The 16938-nt window shown below is 43.2% G+C and overlaps 1 protein-coding gene across 6 annotated transcripts in view; it reads left to right on the top strand.

The window, feature by feature from the left end:
* Positions 1 to 16938, top strand: part of ILDR2 (immunoglobulin like domain containing receptor 2) — a 199593-nt gene that overhangs the window by 131671 nt on the left and 50984 nt on the right. The window lies entirely within an intron of this gene.

Raw genomic sequence — 16938 nt, 5'->3', positions numbered from 1 at the left:
ATAAATTACGTATTTTTTTAATTAATTAGAATTGATAATCAGAATCATCAGAGACCTTTGTCAGTTTTGTCTTAGTTTTCATTAGCGAGAAAAGGGAATTTAAATGGAGGGTGTGTTATTTTATGTTGGTGGTTTCAAACCGTTCTGAACTCTGTGTCATGACCATGATGTGATTAATTGTAGCGTGACACAGCACTGTTATAATGTTATAATAAGCAAAACTATAATCATGAACAATCCTCAGTAAACTGAACACAATACAAACTCCCCATTGTCACCATATAGTCGGGACTCTTCCGCTGTCCCATTCGCGGACATTCTTGTCCCTTGGTCCGCAAATTTAAACTTTACGAGCAGAGTGGCCACGCCCTCATTGCAACATGGATACGCCTCCTCTTTCACGTGGCCACGCCCACTGCCCCAAATCAAGGAGCTTCAAATTTACAACATATTGGTTAAATGTTTTATTTTTCAATGATGGTCCCATTGCATAAGTTTAACTCATACTGGATAACTTTTTAAGCACAACTTCGGAGGGGGGCGAAGCGTCGGGTATCGCATCATTTTGGAACCAGTCCTATGCCTCATTTTGCCGTGGTGGGTGGGGCTAAAATGACGTGATTCCATACCTGCCTACTCTCCCAGAATTCCCGGGAGGCTACCGGAAGTGTAGGCAAGGCTCCTGCAGTGAACGGAGGGGCGGGGCTTAATCACATCATTAAACTTCACCCCCTCCATTTTTATAGTGGGGGACGGGGCTATGGTGACGTCGTGACGCCCTCCTCCTACCTCAGGATGTCACATGACTTCTCCCCCGGGGGAAATCTTAAAAGTTGGCATGTGTGCGCGATTCACGTCACGGAGGCCACCATCTTGCCCACTTCGCTAGGAAGTGGGCAGGATGCGGGAGAATTAACTATCTCCAAGGAGTTCTGGAGACCTACTTGGAATCCAGAAGTCTCGTCGGAAATTCCGGGAGAGTTGGCAAGTGTGGCTTAACTACTTTTAAGATATACTTCAGCTATGAACCCTAAATTTTCTGTGATGTATTCAGTCTGTTTTGGTGAAAAAAATGTCCAAGCACACTGGTTTTATTTATCTATAAGCCCTGTTAATTTAAAAAAAATATCTTGTAAATCTCTTTTTCTGTTGGTTTAAATATGGACCGTTGCTGAATGTAAAATTATGCTTGAACACAAAGGTCTCATTTCGTGTTAAAGCAAAAAAAAAAAGGAGTAAATTTGCACCTCTGCAAAACCGTGCTGCTCTGCTGGGGGTTAGTGGATGAAAAACATTGATTTGAGGCAGAACTAATGCATAAATAGGAGAAGTTTTGCCCAAAAAATGGGCATTTCAGGTAGGATCTGGGTGGGATTTGGGAAGATCAGGGGGCAGGTTATTGTTGCCTCTCTTAATGTTGGGAGGTATTATAACTTAATGTAGCATATTAGTGCAAGGAGGGGGTGACCACTCTTACACAGTTTATCTGGGTTTCCTTCTCACCGTCAGTAACCGACTGTTACTGACCCATCTGACTGGTGTCACCTTACCACCAGACACTCGCCGACTTGTGAATGCCAACTGCGCTGTAGTTGTAGAAGGACAGGGCTACCACCGCCAGGCTCTATCACTGGTACCTGGAACCACTTACTTCTGGGGTAGCTGGTATAGCTGCTGCAGCACCTCTTTGCTGTCGGCTGGCTGGTACCTGAGCGCTTACTATGGATCAGTTCTAGCGGGCATAGCGTTGACACAGAGATGCTGGGTTCAACACAGGACAGCCGGGTTACAGATTAGAGTGTAAGCTCTTATCTGTTGGTCACAGGGTACAGCAGACAATAGGCAGAATCTTCAAGCACTGATTATTTAATTTTGTTTTGCTCAAGAGGTCCTAATAAAGGACCTTTACACACTAGTTGGAGGTACTAGTGATCATACAGAAGTACAAATGATACATGTCAGTTGAAATACAAAACACAGCTCTTTTTATACAGTTTTTGGCACACCTGCTGGCAGGGGGTAATCCAGCCCTCTTTTCTAGCAGGCACCTCAAAGTCTGAGATATTACATTCAATGTCTAGCATCAGTGTGCAATATATTCTCTAAACCTGGATTTAATGCAATTTAAACTTGAAAAAATTTGACATCAGCTGTGATCTCCCAAATTACTTGCTGTTGCATTATTCAGATAGGTTCCCTATCTCTTTATAACACAGGATAACGATCTCCTGTTTTGTATTCAGGCTAAAATGATGTGTTTGTCACTCACAGCTGAAAGGCCTGAATAGAATGGGATTTACTTTCTTCAAAAATGTTACAAAAACAAGTTTCCTCCAACATGACATACGGCCTCAAAAATCAATACATTTTCCATCCAAAAATCAGTATATTTGCAATGAAATGCTCATGATCACTGTGTTACTTATTGAAATAAATTCATACAGTAAGTTACTTCCAGCCACACAGATATCTACTCCGTATCTCATCCCATGAAAAAAATAAGGAGTGGTTTTAACATAAATCACTGTGACAGGCTATAAAAAATGTAGTTATTTACCATTATCCTTGCTGCTATTAATGATTTATGATTCTGGATTACCATAGCAACCACAGTCGCATGCCACATGATGTAGTGAGCAGAGAGGCTTTGGAACCACTCTGACCTCTGTCTGCACTGTGACATCTCCCCCCCGCTGCCATCACATAACATGCTGAGAGAGTTGTTTGCCTGTGTCTGTGTCTGGCAGCCATCTTTGTTTGCCAACAAGTGAGCTGTTGAAAATGTGATACTGACTTGCAAGAAGAAAGCTACGAAAAGTCAGACGCTTCCTTAAAAAGTAATTAACTTGCTATTTAAAGAATAGAAATAACTCTTATATGTGGAATTGCTGCTTTAAGTACTTTCTATGCTGTGTTACCTATACTTTCTGCTTAGATTTCCAAAGCTAAGAGATCAGATACACAGGGGTAATGGTGAGTGGGATTTAATTCTACCGAGCATGCAGGAAAACTGCCTCTCAGCTCTATTTTAATAGCAGAAATAATATTCTGCTGTTGAACATAGATCCCATTGTGTCTCATTTGTAGGACAACACGGGAGAATTGGGAGAGATATTCAGGCCACTGACAAATCTTTCTCATAATGCTGGATGTAATTGGAGCAGGTGCGGAATCTAATGATGGACTATGGGAGAGAAATGTTACTATCATCTCCCCCAGGTGAAATATGCTGAGTGAATCTCCTGTAGGTTCTACTTACAGATCACAGCTCATACATTGTCATAGCCACATTTATAGTGTCTAAACAGGAAACAAACTTATTACAGGTACTGTAGGGAATGGAATCTGATGTATATTGTGTGTAGAATCCTGGAATAAATAGGTTTGCATGTTATAACTTCTTTCACTAAGCTGCTGTTGACACCACCAGCCACGAACTGGGGATAAATGGAAGGAACAGAAAATAAGAACTCATAGGGGGCGATTGAAATAGATGTGAGTTGCCTTGCATGTTATGTTTCCGTGTGTACTGCACCGAGAGTAATTAGATTATTATTATTATTATTATTATGACTATCGTAGATTTTTAAGGCGCCACAGTGGTCCGCAGCGCTGTAAAGTAGGGAAAACAGGACATACATAAAACAAGGACATACAAGATAAATAAAATGAATAATAAATGCAGTCATGAAAATAAAGTGTATGGAGGACCCTGCTCATTAAAGAGTTTACATTCTAAGTGGAAGAGGGCACAGATGAAACAAGAGGAGTGAGTGTGGAGTGAGTGTGTCTCAGAGTGGAGATTGGGATAGTTGTGAGGGTGCATAAATGTGAATAGTGTTATCGGGGATTAGGTCACTTCTAAAATAGAGATGGGTTTTCAAAGAGTTTCTAAAGATTTGAAGGCTGTGGGAAAGTCTGATTGAACGTGGTAGGAAATTCCATCAGTGGGGAGCAGCACGGGAGAAGTCTTGTAGGCGGGAGTGAGAGGTGGTTACCAGAGACGAGACAAGGCGCAGGTCAGAGGTAGATCTGAGGGTGGGAGGGAGAGTATTTTGATATGAGATTTGAGATGTATGCAGGGGTGGTGTTGTTGAGGGCTTTGTAGGTAAGGGTGTGTAATTTGAATTTGATTCTGGAGGACAAATTACAAGACCTGCACTAATGACATACTTGCCTACCTTTTGGACCTCTCCTCTGGGATCTCAGGAAGAGAGATCCAAAGGATAAATGCAGAGGGCATGACACAGTGGAGGATAATGGAGCTACAGTGGTGGACACTGATGCTGGGCTAATGTGGTGGACACTGACGCTGGGCTCGTGTGGTGGACACTGACGCTGGGCTAGTGTGGTGGACACTGACGCTGGGCTAGTGTGGTGGACACTGACGCTGGGCTAGTGTGGTGAACACTGACGCTGGGCTAGTGTGGTGGACACTGACGCTGGGCTCGTGTGGTGGACACTGACGCTGGGCTAGTGTGGTGGACACTGACGCTGGGCTAGTGTGGTGGACACTGACGCTGGGCTAGTGTGGTGAACACTGACGCTGGGCTAGTGTGGTGGACACTTACGCTGGGCTAGTGTGGTGGACACTGACGCTGGGCTAGTGTGGTGGACACTGACGCTGGGCTAGTGTGGTGGACACTGACGCTGGGCTCGTGTGGTGGACACTGACGCTGGGCTCGTGTGGTGGACACTGACGCTGGGCTCGTGTGGTGGACACTGACGCTGGGATCGCGTGGTGGACACTGACGCTGGGCTAGTGTGGTGGACACTGACGCTGGGATCGTGTGGTGGACACTGACGCTGGGCTCTTGTGAACACTGACGCTGGGCTCGTGTGGTGGACACTGAGGCTGGGCTCGTGTGGTGGACACTGACGCTGGGCTAGTGTGGTGGACACTGACGCTGGGCTAGTGTGGTGGACACTGACGCTGGGCTCGTGTGGTGGACACTGACGCTGGGCTCGTGTGGTGGACACTGACGCTGGGCTCGTGTGGTGGACACTGACGCTGGGATCGTGTGGTGGACACTGACGCTGGGCTAGTGTGGTGGACACTGACGCTGGGATCGTGTGGTGGACACTGACGCTGGGCTCTTGTGAACACTGACGCTGGGCTCGTGTGGTGGACACTGATGCTGGGCTCGTGTGGTGGACACTGACGCTGGGCTAGTGTGGTGGACACTAACGCTGGGCTCGTGTGGTGGACACTGACGCTGGGCTTGTGTGGTGGACACTGATGCTGGGCAATCAGTGAAAATCGGGGCTGTATGTAGTTATGGTGTATTGGACCTAGGCATTAGGAGCTGTGGCTGTAAACAGCCAAACTGACTCTGGTTACTACCCAAATATTTAAAATAACTTGATTCCAGGTATTGAGGGGATTCCAGTTCCTTAATCTGTGCTCAGAGGAGCAGGATTTCTTTTAGTTATGTTTTATTTTAACTGTTTGCTTATTAGTGAAAAACAACCTGTGTGTGTTACAGCTGCATCTGTCGCAAAATAACAAGACACCGGCAGTTTCAAGTTGCACCATATTGTTGGTATCCTGGTTTCATATCCTGACTCAGCCGAACCAGCGAACCAATGCTCATCCTCACAAGATTTTTTGTGGATGTGGGTGCAAGAGACATCCACCCTTTTTGCTTTACATTAGAAGGATATGATGAAGATGACCAGGCAGCTTGTATAGGCCAATGCCAGCCTGTGAAATGCCACTGCCAAGCTGCATCATGCTCCCTACCGAAACTTTTGTTTCTTAGTGGAACTGAAAGCTTAAATCTGAGATTTGCAGTTCCACTTTGCATGAGCGAGCCAGTAAGCCCATTCACACACGTGCATCTACAAAGACTAAGATGAGATTGAGGCTGTCCTGGATGCAGGAGTGGCCCTGACAGCAGATACAGCCTAGAACATAGCGTTAAGTCAGTAGACGAGACGTTTGGGTGAGACCATTAGGAAACAGAACTAAGCCTGTACTGGTGTTTGTCTTTGTCTGTATCTGTGTAGCGCTCTGTCTCGCCTGGCTTTGTCTCAGGTCGCCTGGCAAGGGTGGTAGGAGAACAAATTGCCACAACGCCCAACGCCAACATTATTGAAGGCCGTTGATTGCTTTTGTCCTCCCCAAGCCGGTCGTGTCCCCTGTATTTGTAGAGGTGGCTGGCCATGGTGAGCAGAATTCTTTAGTAAACTGTTTGTTTAATAAGGTTCAATTAGATCTACTGACATTGGAGGGCAACGGTATTTAGAAATACTGGACAACTTTCACCACTGTATATAGGTTATTTTGTATAATGGATGAGTAGTTTTTGTATTTAAAATACCTGGTATGTGAAACTTTTGGAAATCTTTCAAAGGGGAAGGAATTGTTTTTGCAAAGCAATCAGTCTGTGAGTGTACTTACATTTCCTCTTTGCTTCATAACATAGATGACGCGGCACTGGTCATGATAATTATACATAGGAAATGCGTTATAATAACTACATTGTAATTACATAGTTAGACGCTTGCAGTATTTATCCTGACATCTTTTTAAAAGTGGGCCCTGCTTTAGCCAAGAGCCCCTCCTCTAGTCACAGCACTTTATGTGTGTGTATATGTGATTATAGCACAGATTCTCCACCTAATGCCTCTACTCCACCTGGAAATCGCTGATAGAGATCAGTAGTTTGCACTCTCCCTACTAATGTAAACACAATGTCAAACATCTTATTCTCTGACAAGGTATGGAAACCTTTACATATATATTTGTTATTTCTTAGAAGCTCTTTTATATAAGACCTGAGTAAGATTTCTGTAATCTTCTCTTTAAGTAATAATTGAGATGTGCATATTTCCAATATAATATTTATTTTTTTTATTAAAAGATACATAGATACAGCCCATATTTACTAAGTGAAGCAGTACACACTTAGGATCTCGATGCCAATTGACCACACATATTTAGTTTTCATATGGTAATATAGATTTTTGTTAATCATTGCTTCCACAGAACACTTGTATTTTAAGTGTAGCGGTTCTTTAACTGCCTTAAAAAGTTTAGCCTTTAATTTTGGCTGGTGTTGAGTGAGTTGACATTAAAATTGTACTTTTACTTTTCAAGCGCCATTCGCCTGTTCCACTGGGTCCCCGATGCCATCAAAGATCCCTGACTTCTCTCTTCTCTGAGTGGGTGTCAATGCCTGTCCCCTGTGAATCGTATGGTCACATGGTAGAGCCATCAAAATTTCAAATGGCAGGAATACAGAGCAATGAGGTGTTGGACCATTAAAAACATCAGGGCACTGGTGGATACTTTATTATTATTATTACCATTTATTTATATAGCGCCACAAATTCCGCAGTGCTGTACAGAGAACTCATTCACATCAGTCCCTACCCCATTGGGGCTTACAGTCTAAATTCCCTAACACACACACGCTAGGGTCAAATTGTTAGCAGCCAATTATCCTACCAGTATGTTTTTGGAGTGTGGGAGGAAACTGGAGCACCCAGAGGAAACCCACGCAAACACGGGAAGAACATACACACTCCACACAGATAAGGCCATGGTCGGGAATTTAACTCATGGCCCCAGTGCTGTAAGGCAGAAGTGCTAACCACTAAGCCACCGTGCTTGTTCAGAAAAAACAATTTTAAGTTAGCACCAAAAAATTTAAATGTGCAGTAATAGATATTATATTATTGAGTTTGCATTAGAAACCAGTAACATGTAACCAGTATCTAACTGTCCATAAACTCACTTACTCTGCTGTTACTATTTCATAAAATTTAACACAACTTTGTCCATCTATAGTTGGACAAATAGATGCATACATCAGCTGAGAAATGTGTCTATGGGAAGTATAAGCCTATCACAGGTGACTGATGGGTACGGTTGTTTAAACAGTGGCCAAGTATTGATTTTCTATTTTCTTTCTGCTCAGGCTACCGAGTGAGACATTCCTGAGGTAGTTTACGTGTTGTAATGCACGGCTCAGACTGTAACTCACGAGAACAAAATGAAATAAAATTTTTTAAAAAAAGCCACAACGAGTTCTTGCAGATATATCCCTCAAAAGGATTAAATGAAATGAAAAGAGTTAGGGCAGAGTGGTACTTTCTAGGCTCTCAAATCCATTTTCACTGCAATACCGTCATCTTGAGAGCGATATTTCAGAGACTCAATTAAACAAATATTATGTTTGCTGCAATTAACTGGCAGCGATCGTTTTATTCTACCAGGTTTTTAAGAGAGTCCCAGCTGTCTGTTTTAGGGCTAAGACTGATAAGTAATCATGTCAGATCAGGCAGATTTAAATTGCATCGGTTCATTTTCTTAATCCAGAGTTTGCATTCCTGAAAGCAGATTATTTCAGGCATATAAGGTACATTTCCTGTAATCTTCCACCTGCTGCTTAGTGTTTAGTCATAATCTAATATGTTGAGGAAAAATGACAGGCGGAATGGTATGTTGTGCAGACCACTGCCCCAAATTATCACCCATGCCTGAGGGACAATTTTCAAAACACACTGTTTTCAATTTACTGGTAAATCGTGGATCCATTTGTATGTTGTGTGATAAAATATTATCATTATCATTTATTTCTTGATATAGAACCACCATTCCCCCAGCACTGCACAGGGAATATTTGTCATTTACATCAGTCCCTGCCCCATTGGAGCTTACAATCTAACTTCCCTAACGCACACAGACGGACACACATAGACTAGGGTTAATTTTGTCAGCAGCCAACTACACCACTAGTGTGTTAATTGCAGCTTTATGTAATTGTCCTATGTACTTTTGCTTTATCAAAAAACTTCAAATGTCCTGGGAAACTACACCAATCACTATAAGTATGTAAGGACACCATCTATTTTCAAGCCGAAAAAAAAGATATAGATATCAGAAATCACAACATTTTACAGCAAGGTGCAGCATTTTCCATCTAGTCACCGGCCACTGTTTGGCATCAGTCGCAATGCATAGTAACTAGTCCATTAAAACAATAAATATCATTGTTATTTCTGTATCATTAGTGCCACTATATTACTCATCTGAAGCAGCAATGCTAACGCCTGTGCTACTGTGCTGCTCCAATATTTATGACTTTATAACAGAAAGCTGAAGGGTGATCAGATGAGCCCAGATAAACACCAGCTGTTGGCTATGGGATGTTGAGGCCAGGGGAGGGCTGGCAAATTTTGGGGGCAAGAGTCAACTCAGCAGCCTATTTTAATGAAAAATGCAGGTGGGCCAGTGACCCAGCCCAAGTTGGTGCACTATGGACCGGCCCGGGGGGGGGGGGGGGGGACAGATACCCCCCAGCCCAACCTGCTCCTAGGTGAGGCTCATATATCCACATTGTCAAAGCTAGTGTGGAATCCATTGGTGGATCACATACATGGAGAAGTGACCTTGGTTTGCCGGGTGGTCTTCATTCGGTAGTCAATGACTGCAGACATAGGTTTCAGTAGAGGTTGAGTGGAATAAAGCTCGTATGACCTGGGAGCTACATGATATAGGACAGGACCATCCCGATGGTCCCCTACAGGCTAGTCATGTGGCTCCCAGGCTCTTGTTTTATTTTTTATGATATCCTAGCATCTGGGAGATACTTTAGCTCTATCGTATACATAATTAGTATCTGTCTGTCACTTAATTAAGCAATGCTAGTTTAGGTCGCTGAACATCCAGATCTGCTCAGTTTTCACACCCAGGTTTGTGGCTATATTGCTGACAGATCCAACCATTCAACAATCAGACCGAACGACTGTATTGATTGGCCAGATTTAATGACTTTTTAAGATACGTTAGAGCCCTTTTTAGAAAATGACCATCATAGGGGCACATTTATCATTATTCACATAAAGTGAAAAGTAGTTTTCAATCCTTATCGCAATGATAAGGATTGAACTACTTCTCACATTTATGTACAGCCCTGCACAGAAACAGCAGTTCCGAAAAACTGCTGTTTCAGTGATAAAAAAAATCATACTTACCCCCCTCTTCGGAAGCGCTGTCTTCGGGTCTTCTCTTCACTCTTCAATTGCGCATGTCCAGTTCCAAGAACTGGACATGCGCACACAGATCCCCTCTCTGTCTCTGCAACGATAGTTGCAGAGAGAGAGCGCTGAGTGACAGGGAGGGATCATGTGATCCCTCCACACATGCGCTGTCCAGCTCTGCTCTCCGGAGCAGAGCTGACAGCATTAGATTTCCTCAGTTCGGATGATGTACGCCAGCTTCAGCTGGTGTACATTAACATGACAAGTTCCCGAAAAAAATGTTTTTTCGGGACTTGTTAGATTGCGGCCAGGAGCAGTCACCATTCTGTTGAATGGTGACTGCTCCCAAAAACGAAGAGGAATGCAAAGCAGCAGATATCCATGATATCTGCTGCGATGCCCCCTTAATAAATTTGCGGAGGACACTGTGGGACCTTAATGACCCGTTAAAAGCACTATCGTGCTTTATTAAATATGCCCCATAGTGAGGAGTCTTTTAGCCTTCCGGCATCCCAAGTGATGGCATCTTTGACAGACGTGAATACCAGCGATGACAATGAGGTGTTGATATTACTTTGCACCCACGTGAACTGTACAGCAAGCAGCAGAAAATAGACGAAAAAGAAACACAACCTTTCAATCAATATCGCATCCTTTGCTGACGTCAAGACGTCAGCCGAGGGAATCTTGATGAGAGGTGTTTGTAGCTCCTCTACGTAAAACGATTGGAAGTTTGTCTCCCTGTTGAATCTAATGACTTTTGACTTTGTATGTGGGTGGCGGACAGAACCTGAACCGCATGCTTAATCATTACAGGCTCGTTAGTGTCATATCAAACCCATCCGGCTCTACGCAAAGATAATGACGTTGACTCGTTGACACGAAAACCCTTAAAAGAACGAAGTTGGGCACTTTCTCATATCACTTTGGTAGAAATGAACATGTGTCATCTTATCGATTCTGTCACCGTTATGAGCCAACTCGCGTTGGATCCACCCCCCCTTCATTCTTTCTTCCTAATAATATTCTCCAGCACGTCGTTGTATGAATCACTAGGCGCTGTTCTGCTATTACTTTCACTCGTTCTGTTTAAAATTCAGCTTTGTTGCCAAGGATCTTTCCACCCTCCCTTTAGTGTTTTTTTTTTTCTTGTTTCCAGCTCGAGCAGCATGCGGCATACAATGAACATTTTTTTCCATTAAAGACCTCAGCTACTAGGGTTTCTATGGCAACAGCCTTCCAAAGGTCTTTTGCCTGCTAGGCCTTTGATCTTTGGAAGCGCCTGCCACCCTGTCTCTCCTAACATTTGCAAACACGGGGTGGAGGAGAAGGAAAGTAGACCATAAAAAAAACAAAACTTTACTATTGGCAAAGAAAGGAAAACAGATTAGGGAAGAATTACTCTGGACACACTCTGCCTATAAATCTCGCGACGCCTAATTTATGTTCCCTTGTTTACTCTGCTTTCACTGCCTCCCTATGCTTGGACTGGTGTCCTACTTGTTTATGCACAACCGTGAACGTCGGCTCTTAATTACTGTGAATTCGCTTATGGTCGTCTTGCTCTTTAGAACTGCGCCCTATTCTTTGCCGCGTCGGCATGGCAACCATTCATAGAAAAGTAAAGCACGCTGGGTCATCCCTGGTATCTCTGCGGCCTATTTAAAGGGACTTAATCAATTTTTGCATAACAGATAAAGAAGAGCGATGGGTGGAGGCGGGGATGAGGCTTAGCTGGGAGTTGGTTGACTGACGTTGTAGAAATCATTAAAAATACCTCATAATAGTCTTACTCCCTGTAGGATAAAATGAAGGACGGGGTCTGGGGAGCTGTTCTCTCTGTAAGTTGTTTGTTTGGTGTTAGGAAGTCATTAAAACACCACAAATCTGCAGGTTTAGGAGTTTTATGAGCCTGGGAGATCTTTTGTCTTTTATTTTCTTTACTCCCAAGAGTTCCCATCAATAGAATTTTCTGTCGCTGATATGGCACAGCCTTCAACCATCATGTCAGCGCGTGTTTTGCGTTCAAGCCTAGCGGCCGCTAGTGTTGTCGAAATGTTTGAGTATTTTTTGCTGACCGTTGGCTAAACATTTACTGACTGTTGTTGTTTTAAATAATATTATTTTTTAGAATTCGTGTGGAGGAACATTTACAAAAGCAAAAAGTAGCACATTTTATTTTGTTTCTATGGTGATATTTTTCATGGTGATGATAACGGAAGAAAATTCATGAAAAAATACTTTATTGTGTGGAGGAAAAGCAATATTCTTTAAATATTTTATTATTTTTTTCCCTATTTTTTCCTTTTCTTTTCTACAATTAATTAGCAAAAATAGTTAAGTGGAACTGAAAGACTGGGCTATCAGTTCCACTGTGCATGCGTGAAACAGACAGCCAGGCCTGGCGAGTAGAAACGTTAACTGTTGCCCCTCATGGCCAATATCGCGATGGTGATATTTTATTGATAAATTGTTTAGATAGGTGATTATATATGCATATATATATATATATATATATATATATATATATATATATATATATGTGTGTGTATATATATATATATTGTGAAAAGCGTCCAAAAAGATGGCTCCTCACCAGTTTTCTGAAGCGCTTTGACGTTTATTTTACTTGTCAGGATAATTAAACAGTCTTGGCAGTGTCTTCAGCAAACAAATGAAGCATTCACAACAATGAACATAATCCAATAGCCCTCAACTCTGGCTATAACAGTTAGGTCCATAACTGGTCACTGGCCACTTGTTGGCATCAGTCTTTCACACACGGATCAAACCCAACTTCTTTTTAAGCTTATGCTTCCTGTCAGGCCTTGCTCTGGCTGACTCCTTAATTGATTAGACCAGGTGCTCTACCTGGTCCCCTGCTCTGTGTGTGTGTGTGTGTGTGTGTGTGAGTGTATGTGTGTGCAGATTTAACCCTCTCTTCACCCTTAGGCTGTGGTTTCCCAGGGAACCACCACTCTTTCCTCTATTTGATGGTTGTATATATATATATATATATATATATATATATATATAGTAACATGTGCACCCTTCTGGAGATGCATACATTGGCAACGTCTTGTTGTATAACCTTTTATTGTTCCATCACATATAATATTGCCTAGACATACTTTTCCTGTCTGGTCACTGGCCACTGTTTGGCATCGGTCGCAAAGCATAGTTGAGCAATGCTTGAGACTTCTCCCATAGCCTTAGCTTGATGGATAGGTGATACTCCCACCTTGCCTTTAAAATAAGCTCTCTGCAGGTGTTCTGTAATTACTCTTCACCGCAGACACACCCAGTTTGTGTAAAAGCCAATCTCAAAGCATGTAAGTTAAATTACACTTTATACTTTTACATTGTCACACGTGTCTTAGACCTGTACACCTTAACTTAGGTACACTGCTACACCTGTGTGTAACCTGGTCTGCAGCCTTAACCTTTATCAGCTGGTTTCTCTCTTAGAGGCCTGTGGAAAACCACTCCCTGTGTCACTGAAGGCAGGTAATCTCATGTTAATCAGACCTTTTCATAATAGTGTCCAACACATCCCTTATCCTGAAGGCACGGGAAGGGGGGTTCCTATGTCTCTAAGACAGGAGATTGATGTACATTTTTTTAAAGCTTAAATTGCGTTAACTCCTAGTCTGGAGGACTTTACATCCTGAGATGTAATATTTCAGACGTTGCAGAGCTGTCTAGGGTCAGGGGTTGGTGTTACCCCCTGCCAGGCTGTGTCCAAAACTGTATAAAAAAGCACTGGTTGACCATGTAATGTATCATTCCATCTGTACACTTCTGGAATGTTCGCTAGTACCACTAACTGGCGTATGTAACTGTCCTTCTAAGGACTATTTGAGCTAATAAACCATCACTGCTTCAGGATCCTGCTTTGAGGACTACTTAGCTGCTATAATTCCTGTGATCGGCAGATTAGACCAAATCTAATCCGTTATTTGGCTTTTCTGAGGTTTGGACCCAGCATTCGGTACCAACGCTCTGCCCGCTACCCTACAGCTCTGGCCAGTGTGATAGGCCAGGGGGAATCTAGCCACAGCTACTCTGATTTGAAGGCAAGAGGTCATGGATGCTCAGCGAGGTGGTTCACCAGCAGCGAGAGTTACCTAAAAGGTTGCAGTTCTAGGTACCGCTAAGGAGCTTAGTGGTGGCAACAGGCTCTTCCTATTGCGACAAGAGGGGCGCATTTGGAATATAGAAAGGGGATGGTGGCAAGGCAAGCACAGCCGTTTCCCAGCAACTTAACAGACAGGTTGGCATAGGAGGTCCTTCCTGTCACAAATAATATTTTACAAATAATGATAAATTCTGACTTTAACAAAAAGAATAACCTGGAAAACAAACCCAACCGTGGCCGTTCCTGGTGCTTTGTAGAGGCTTGAAGGAGCCTGAGTGGCTCAGTGTGAGTGGCCGGCCAGCGCAGGAGCGCCAACTTGGTTCTGTCAGTGCCAACGTAGGCGGGGTGCAGCGCGGTCCCTGGGCTGACCTGCTTCTTACACAGGTTCCTTTATTCTGTACTGAGCAAAGCTGGACATCTCCTTAACTGGATCCGCAGGCCTTCAGTGTTTCTAGTAATTGGCACCTTTGGCTGCATGTTACCCATCTGTGCCTCCTGCCCAGGCACCCTCTCTCTCTCTTTTCCCTGGTATCCCTGGTATCTTGGCCCCTGGCACCTTTTCCACTGGTATCCTCACCCTCGGGATCTTCTCCTCTCCTCCTGGCACCCTGTTCACAGGGATCCTCTCAACTGTCACCTGAACCCCTTTCTGTTGGTACCGTCTCCCCTGAAACCCTCCTTTAAGGTGATAAATATGTTAATTTCTGATTCCCTCCTTATTAACTCTTATTTGATTGAAGAATTTGATGATAAAATAATATGGGTTTTTTTTGCATGGCTTTATGATATATTTATTTAATTAACACAGAGATGTAACAAAATCCTAGGAATAGTAAACACCCAGGTTCCCCAAAAATGAAACATACTGAAAATCGGACACCTTAGTTATGTAGAAATACGTATTATTTTTACAATATATATATATTCTTACTAATAGAATTTGGAATTATACAATCTAACTGGTACAATTTACGTTGGGGAATTAATTTGGAGTATTGATCAGTATTAAATGTCTCATTGTGTAAATCTTTTGTATGCACCTAACAAGCAGCCCGTCACATGAATGAGTCTGTAACCTCCTGGCCGCTGGCTAGTTAGCGATGAGTGCGCTACATATCTAACAACGGTGCCTTAGACACGGTCTCCAGGCCCATTATGTACAGAGTATTATATGCTCATTCTGGGTTTACTTACACCTTGGATACAACGCTGATCAGCTATATTCTGTGATGTGGCTCCATGGTGAAGCTATGTGGCAAAGGGCACAGAACTGGGTACGGGGGGGGGGGGAGGGGTCAGTAAAAAGAAAAGAGGGAAATATCAAAGATAAAACAATTATTAAGTAAAAGTTGCAGGAAGGCACATAGAGGCCAACACACTAAAGTTGTGTGAGGGTGGACAGCTCTTTTAAAAACAGAATGGACAGTATTAAGCACAGAACTGTCCCTGCAGCCATATACAATCACTAGGGGCATGTGACATGATTGTGTCACTGTTTGTCTCACACCTCAGTGATGTCACTGGCTCCGAGTGAACATAAACAACATGGCTGCCTCCAGGAAACAGGTTCACTTTAAAGTTGTTCGGCTCCTTGCCTTCCACTGATTCTTGCTGCCTGTTTCAGTCAAGCAGCTGGGCAGATTTCTTCCCACTCCATTCTGCTCAGATACCGCTTGGCAGCCCTGCCGAGGTGCACGCAATCTGTCCGTCCTTTAAGACGCTGGCGTTCCAGGCTGTAGAAGTGAAGCTCGGTGCAGTAACACAAGGTTCCGCTCATCAATGTCTGCTAAGGACAGATTTTAACTGGCAATTATTTGGCTGATTATTTTAATGACACACATGATTATACAAGACATGTATGAACGATGAGATTATTATGATTTAACCATTCACAAGACTTGTAATACAGAAAAGATAAAAATTAGGGATGCTTTGTCTCTTTCTGGTCAGTTTCACAGCAAAGATGTCAGGCAATTGGTGAAAAAATGCCCCAAACCGGAGGAGGGGGACAAAATGTTGTGATTCACAGCCCCCCGCCCGCTTTGTACCTGAACGTCATCCCACTCCAGGATCTCCTGGAGGGGAGTAAAATAAAAGTTTGCAAGTATGTGTAAAAGTAGTGACGTGACATTAAAACATGGTTTTACTTGACCCCTATGATCTGATGGGCAGCACGGTGGCTCAGTGGTTAGCACTTCTGCCTTACAGCACTGGGGTCATGAGTTCAATTCCCGGCCATGGCCTTATCTGTGAAGAGTTTGTATGTTGTCCCCGTGTTTGCGTGGGTTCCCTTTTCGGGTGCTCCGGTTTCCTCCCACACTCCAAAAACATACAGGTAGATTAATTGGCTGGTGTGTGTGTGTTAGGGAATTTAGACTGTAAGCCCCAATGATGCAGGGACTAATGTGTGTGAGTTCTCTGTACAGCGCTGCAGAATTAGTGGCGCTATATAAATAAATGGTGATGATTATGGTGGATGATCACTAAGATTCAAAGTCTTCGGGTGAATCACTTATACTGGATACCTCTCTAAACCATCCAGTAATGAAGACAGTGAATTACGTTTAAGATTCGATGGAGCATCTGGATTGGTGGATTGATAAACTGTTGCTCTTGTTGCTGAGTATATGATCTATATCAGTGGCAGCAACTCCACACTGACAAATGTCCCATTTACTGTAATAAATCATGACTCATCGATCGCTACTTTCAGCAAGGAGTGGGATTAGTTATAGCATGGAACAGACAGTATATACATTCTAATTCCCCCAACTTCAAACTCAATGACTATTCTAGTGTAGTTATCTAGG

The sequence above is a fragment of the Mixophyes fleayi genome, chromosome 2 (genome assembly GCF_038048845.1).
Source record: "Mixophyes fleayi isolate aMixFle1 chromosome 2, aMixFle1.hap1, whole genome shotgun sequence".
NCBI classification, from domain to species: Eukaryota; Metazoa; Chordata; class Amphibia; order Anura; family Limnodynastidae; genus Mixophyes; species Mixophyes fleayi.
The sequence above is the reverse complement of the archived record's forward strand: the minus strand, read 5'-3'. Positions and strand labels throughout refer to the sequence as shown.